General features: G+C 42.2%; 1 pseudogene; it reads right to left on the bottom strand.

Annotated features, from left to right (window-relative positions):
* Window positions 1-3561: 3561 nt before the first annotated feature.
* On the bottom strand, window positions 3562-5467 carry LOC110334255 (annotated as a pseudogene).
* Between the last annotated feature and the right edge of the window lie 1674 nt (window positions 5468-7141).

Raw genomic sequence — 7141 nt, 5'->3', positions numbered from 1 at the left:
AAAAAAAAAAAAAAAAAAAAAGGAAGTCAGGCTGGAGAAAGCAGTTCACTGGGGACAGGCCTTTGGCAAGTACATTCTGTCTCTGGTGCTTGCTGACTCCCTGCTTCCTGACCTTCAGGAGGTGAGCAACTGTCTTCTGCCTCAGCCTTCGGCCATGATGCTACACCTCACCACAGGCTGAACCTCTAAAACTATCAGCCAGAATAAGACTTCCTTCCTTTTAAATAGTTTCTCTAAGGTATTTTGTCCCAGCGACAAAAAGAAGCCTAATACAGTGGTATATGTAAATCTTAGAAAAACACAATTTGACAAAACAGATGCAGGAAGAAATGTGTAGTATCAATAATTGTTGATGAAAAGGAAATCCATTCAAGGGGAGGTGAGGCCCCACAGCTGGCCACACCAGTCTGCAAACTTCTCTCTTCCTCAAGATCAAACAAAAGCAAAAGAAGGGAAGATAAAAATACCATAAACTCAAGTTTTCACAGAACTACTAGACACAAATCATTCTCAGATGCTGAAATATTTCAAAGTAATATCAAACACAGATGCCACATCAAAGGACAACTAAAGAATCATGAGCAAATTCTAAAGAACCCCAAAGAGACACAACACCAGCCCAGGAAAAGATGAAAATTCAACATGCAAAGTGTTTTCCCACTGAATTTGTTCTGTGTTCATACCATTGTAAATCCAAAACATCTTGAGACTGTCTTGGAATAAAATTTTAAAAATAATTTTTAGCTTATCTAGATAGAAATCTGCTTGTGAGTTCCTTCCAGTATTTTTAAAATAATTAATATCCCCCCCCCCCACCACACACACAGCATGGTAAAAGGAATATATCTAACTGCTGTTTCTGTGAGCCAGCAGAGTTCCTCAAACATAATAATATGCCATTGCTCAACCTTTGATTAGTGGGTGAACGGGAAATGCTTCCATGAAAGGCAGTACCTTGAATTCCCTACACCCCTCCAGAGCGTAGGGACTTGATTGTTAGGCCAACTCATCTTGGAGGGAACACCATAGATGGTAAGAAAGGAAACTGACCCTTGGTGTCATTTGCCCAAGAGTGAGTCTGATTGGTTTGTCTGAATACCTCTGAGCCAATCGCTTGAACAAATGCCATTCTGTCCACTCTATTTACTGAACAGCACAGCACATATGGTGTGGGAAAGAAATGAGGAACTTTTGTCTTAAGTTTTTACAGAGGTCTCATGAAGGGAAAAATTGTTTCTCTGACCTTATTGACTCAGAATATCACCCAAAGACACAACAATAATGCTTTTGATGTTGGAAGGAGGGGTTCAAACCTCACTGCTTCCAGCAAATAGTTATCGTTTTAGTCCCTACATCTTTTGCACAAATACGTTGCTCTGAGCTAGGAATCAGTGAATCATTAAGGAGAAATAGAGCAAATCATGTTTATGGAGGCCAAAGCAGAGTGAGTCTGAATACATTGTTTTTCTTAAAGGTCAATTAACTCTGAACAGGTTGAATCCACTGTAAGTAAGCAGAGCAGTCATAAAGATCTCAAAGCACATTAATAACTTGGTTGTAGGTTGGGTGAAAGTTTGATATGTAATGGCAAGCCTCAAACAACATTTCTTAGAAAAAAAAATCATTCACAGTTTCTTCTCCTGAATCCTCTAACCTGGATCTGCAGAGCTCTTGCTTCACACTGCGTCAACATGCCTAAGCTTCACACTGGAAAAACACGCATGGCTTTCAAGATAATCTTAGCCACCATATAAAGAAAACGGGCATTCAAGCCAGTGTTCCTGAATGTAGGAGGAATGGCGGGCCTCACTGACAAGGCTGAGGCCACTTCCGCATAAACAGCCAGTGTAACTTCCGCAGGAGGACCAAACTGAAGCCTGCCTGAGAGCCTAGAGATTAGTGACACAGACAATGACAGCCAATCGGGAACTGCCACTGGAGGCCATACTTGCTTGGGACCAATGGAACACGGGTGGAGGGCATAAAGGGCCGCTCCCCAGAATAAATGGGCTTGCTGCCCCATTCTCAACTGCTCCGGAGTCTGAGCTCCATGCCTTCTTACCCACTGCACCCAAGGGGGACATGAGGCAAGACACAGGACTTAGGCAACACCTGAAGATGTTTCTCTGTCTCATATACTGTGCTAAGGGTCAGGACAGAGACAAGGAGCTATGTCTTTAGTTAGCAATCTGAAAAGTAAGAGAAAAATACAACGAACATGGAGTGTGGGGGTAGGGTGGGGATAACAGTATTGCTGTAAGGGAACCTGGAGAACATTGCAAGTTAGGTCAGAAAAGAATCCTTTTCTCTATTCAGATCAGGGAGAGTCCTCCTCAGCACATGTCGGCTTTAGAGTATGAATTTTCCTTTCCCAGTGGTGATGCCAGGCAGGTCAGCTTAGCTACTTTAGCTGGACCTCAAGCAAGCTGTGGAATCAGCTTTCCTCAGATTAAACAGATTGTCAAGTCATCATTTGAACCTGGATTCTTTCTCAGGGTTTATCAAAATCAGAAGCCCCTCACCATCTTGATACACCTCATAAATCCATTTGTAATTTCCTAAAATAGTTACCCTAGGATTTCCATCAACACTGTTAATGATGGTAGAACATCCCAAAAGTGGGCGGAAAGGGACTTCAGAGATCAGAGTAAGTGATGGGCAGCCCTTCCCATGGTCTCCACCTGCTCAGACTAGGGAGACTTCTGTAAAAAAGTAACTGGGGTTATGACAGGCCATTAGCAGGGTGTCAGTGCATGAGACAAAGTTAGGACATTTCCTGCTGAGTGTTGAGTTCCTTCAGGGAAGCCATCCATTGAGGAATGAAAGCCCCAGGAATGTGTCAGGGAGGATCTGGTGTGCTCCTACTTAGAGAAACCTTTGTACAGAAAAAAAGATGTTACTATTTCCCTTAGCAAATAAGGATCTGAAACTCTTTACACAATGCAGAATTTTTATATGCCCCTCTTTGCTCATTTATGATGCAAATTGGTAAGTGGTTGTTGCTTCCTTTGATGAGTTATTCTGATTAAAGATTATTGGGAAATAATCTACCATTCAGTCTACTTTCTTTCTTCATTTCTCTATATACAAACGTCAAACTACATGTGCTATTTTTGAAAAGGGAAATTAAGGAAGTTTTGTAGCTAGCCCAAAGGAAAAAAATTTGAAGCCCAAATGCTTCAAACACACACACACACACACACACACACACACACACACACACACGCACACACGCACACACCTTTAGAAGGAGCTTGAAACAGTTAGGTTTTAATGAAATTCAAGCACATAATAATTCTGGTGAGGCTTGCATTAGAGAAAGGACTGGATAGGCCAAGCTTCACACTCAGCTCTTATTCAATTATGTCTTAGTTTTTATGTTTCCTCAAGAGGCTGTATCCAATCTGACGCAAAAGTTCTGTGCAATCTCTGAGGAAAACATAGTCCTCTGTCATCGTGTGTCCTGCACCAGTATCTCAGTAGCAGCACTAGGGACATTGTGAACCAAATGATTCTTCACTGGGTGGGGCCAGGAATGGAAGAGCAGAACATAACCCACATCTAGGGCTCTAGCCACCAGAGCCAGAAACATCCCTCCTGAGCCTTCACTGACAAGTTAAGAATCAGTCTGAGGAACTCCCATGTGGAATCTTCTGGAGATGTAGAGATAGGGACAGCTGTCAAATCACTAATCACATAATCAAACTCCCCCTTCTTTGGTGTACCTCTTCAGTACTGGGATACAGTCTTCTATAAGAACCTGATAGCTGTCTTCTTTAAGATTGTCTAAGACATCTCCATATGTTCTCCACATGTATTTCTTACATCCATCAATTACCATTTGGTCAATCTCTACCATAATGACCATCTTTGGTTTTAGTTTGACAATTTCACATAATATGCCTCCACCGCCGCATCCCAGAATCAGTACATCTTTGCCAGTGTAGTCTTCTTTACCATTGACCATGATGGCCAAGTCACTCTCTGCCAAATTAACATCCCCGCTGAGGATGTGCCACGGACTGGCCTCAGTCAGCCCCTCAATCCGCGGGAGAATCAGGGTCCTGGTACAGGTGGGCAGGGAGTCGGCGAAAAGTGACAAACAGATGTGAACACAAGGGAGTGTTGTATCTGAATGTAATTTCTCAAAGCGAGCATCAGACATAATACAGAAGAAAAACAAGAAAGCTAGGCAAATACATCAGCCAAGGAACATTGAGATGCATAATGGTTCTTTAGAAAAAAAACAAAGAAAATGCATACATAAAAAGCTGACAGGAGCCAGGCAGTGTTTACAACTGAGATAGGAACAGTCCTATATAAAATCAGCTAATCACAAGAGCCAAGTGAAAGGTCTGATGCAATGGTAGTCTATAGTTAAACCCACCATCAGGGGTCCCTTAGTAAATACCTGAGTATGCTATTCCTCTGGGCCTAGTGAAAAACATGCACCAGGGGAATTCTGTTCTACTAACCCTTTCATGAATAATACAATACTTCAGTGCCTCCTAAAACCCCAACCCACCTTCTTTCTACTATTATGTAATGTAGGCTGCCATTCATGTCTATAATGAGAATTCTAAGTTTACTATTTTGAACTAGCCCTGAGAATACTAGGTCCTATCCAGTAAACTGAGATGCCTGATTACTGACTCTCAACACTGGGGCATTTCATCTGGATGAGTAACATTCTTACAAAATTCTAAGCCCAGAGTCAGCTCAAGGACTGCCTAGGACATTGGTGAAGGCCAGGCAGTAGAGTTCAACCTGATCTAGGAATTAGTAAAATCATTTCTTGGAGGCACCTATAATAAAACAATACTGAAAGAAAGCACCCAGATCTATACACTGACTAACGCAGGGACAGGTTTGGGGCATTTGTGCCAAGGTTCCAGGAGACTGAGATTCTGTGAAACTCTTTGCCTCAGGACTGTGTCCAAACCTTTAGGCCCATTACGCAGTCTTCAGTGGAGTGGGTGTAGCAAGGATGAGAATATTCCCAAACTGCTTTGAGTGTAGAATTTTGATGTTCTGATAGGGTGAATCTTCCTCATACACCACTTCATCTTTGTCATACTCAACCAAGCACCCATCAGCAGTAGGCCAGTATCCGTCAGTGGCCCCTCCTCAAACTATGGATGATAATCACTTCACCTGCCCAGTACCCTCTTGACTCAATTATTTCATTTTTTTCTTCTATTTTGTTCAAAAGGCCATCAGTTTCTTGTTTGCTTTGCACACCACTGTCATATCTATGAAGGTCCAGCAACACCAATCCATGTGGATAGATTCGCAAATTGGCAAAGCTGCCATTCTTGTTCATGTAAGTTGCTAAATAGCCATGGTCCTGCCAGGTGTGCACTGACTCTGCCATCCCTTGCTCCTGAAAAATGGACTGAAGGCCTTGCAGAATGGTCTCACTATCAGCTTTGGTGTCGAGCGTGAAGTCGAGTGTGCTGCTGCGTCTTGCTGAACTTGCGCTCCCATAATTAAACAGAGCACCTCCACTGCAGAGAGTACTAAATGCCGTTCAGATATAAACAACACAGGCCCTGTGTGAGAAACATCCTTGCTTTCTTCTTAAAACCACGGGTTTACCACCTAAGATATTTAAAGCTAACTGTGCACGGAAACACTAAACGCTCCCCTCTTCTGTTATGAGCACAGTGAGTAACACACAGGCACGCACAGTGCATTTCAGCCATAAGGAATTGTACTGTGTTCTGTGAAACGTGTATTCAAAAGTACAGGAAACTATTATGTTCCCATACTAAAAAACCCCACATCCATTGCAGGACACGGGGCACCTTGTCCGTTGTGCAAGGAAAGATGAGTCCGATCCTCTTGTTGGTTATGAGTTGTGATATAAAATTTCTCTTGTTCTAAAGGCCATGGTCAAAGAAGCGAGACACTTTAGTATTACATGCATTGTACTGATCACAGTGGTGACTGTCACAACCCTCTTGGCTCTTTCCCGTTGGGTAGAGACAACACCTGTGGCCTTCTCTTTGTTCTTTCCAAGCCTCTGTTCTCAAAATTACTTCTGCCTCTCTCCCAGGCACCTGCTCCACCCCGCCCCCCCCCCATGCACGCACATGCACATCAGAGTGTGAATCTGACCACTGATGAGACTGGATCCCTCCTGACCCAGTCACTTCCCCCAAGGCCCACCTATGAACATTGCTACATTGGGGACCAAACAGTCAACACATGGTGGACCATGTCCACTTTTGGAGGACAGTGCAGATTAAAACCATAACAACAAACACATACATTTTAAAGATGTGTTTATTTTTAGGTTTTGCCTACATGTACAGGTGTACCACATGCATACAGTACCTATAGTGGCCAGTAGAGGGCGCCGAATCTATCTCCTGGAACCAGAGTTACAGACAGTTGTGAGCTGCCATGTAGATGTTGGGAACTAACCCCAAGTCATCCATAAGAGTTGCCAGTGCTCTTAAGTACTGACATCCCTCAAGCCATATGACAAATATGCCTTAAAGTTAGACTATAGCCCTAACACTTACTGTCTTGGTCATGCTTCATTTGGTTGGGTGTTTGAAGAAATTTTGCTCTTGAAAGTTCTCTCTCTCTCTCTCTCTCTCTCTCTCTCTCTCTCTCCCTCCCAATTAAAGCTAAGGCCGTGAAGGTGATTTATTACATCGTTTGGTGCTGCAGTAAACAAATATGTTCTAAAATGTAAATAGCTGTGTGGAACTAAAACATATGCCCCCAAATTCGCATTAATGATATGCAAGTTAATAAAGACCTTGGTAAGCAAATAAATTCTTGGGAACTGATTGTTGTTATCTAGATTCTAAAAATGCATCTATTATAAATAGATACCTGACTCAACATAATCCCAAACTAATTAATCATGTATTTGGATATAAATATTATACTCAGAAGGCTTAAGCACAATGTGATTTGTTTTCCTTTCTTCCTTTCTCTTTTTCTAACATGGCCTCATCTATTCCAGGATGACCTTGGACTTGCTATGTAGTTGAGGATGACTGTGAACTGTGGATTTTCCCGATTCCCTCTTTCTTTCTTTCTTTCTTTCTTTCTTTCTTTCTTTCTTTCTTTCTTTCTTTCTTTCTTCTTTTTTTTTTCTTTTCTTTTCTTTTCTTTTCTTTTC

This window comes from Mus pahari, chromosome 16, assembly GCF_900095145.1.
Source record: "Mus pahari chromosome 16, PAHARI_EIJ_v1.1, whole genome shotgun sequence".
NCBI lineage: Eukaryota > Metazoa > Chordata > Mammalia > Rodentia > Muridae > Mus > Mus pahari.
Note: the sequence above shows the minus strand (reverse complement) of the source record. Positions and strands in the feature narration are given on the sequence as shown.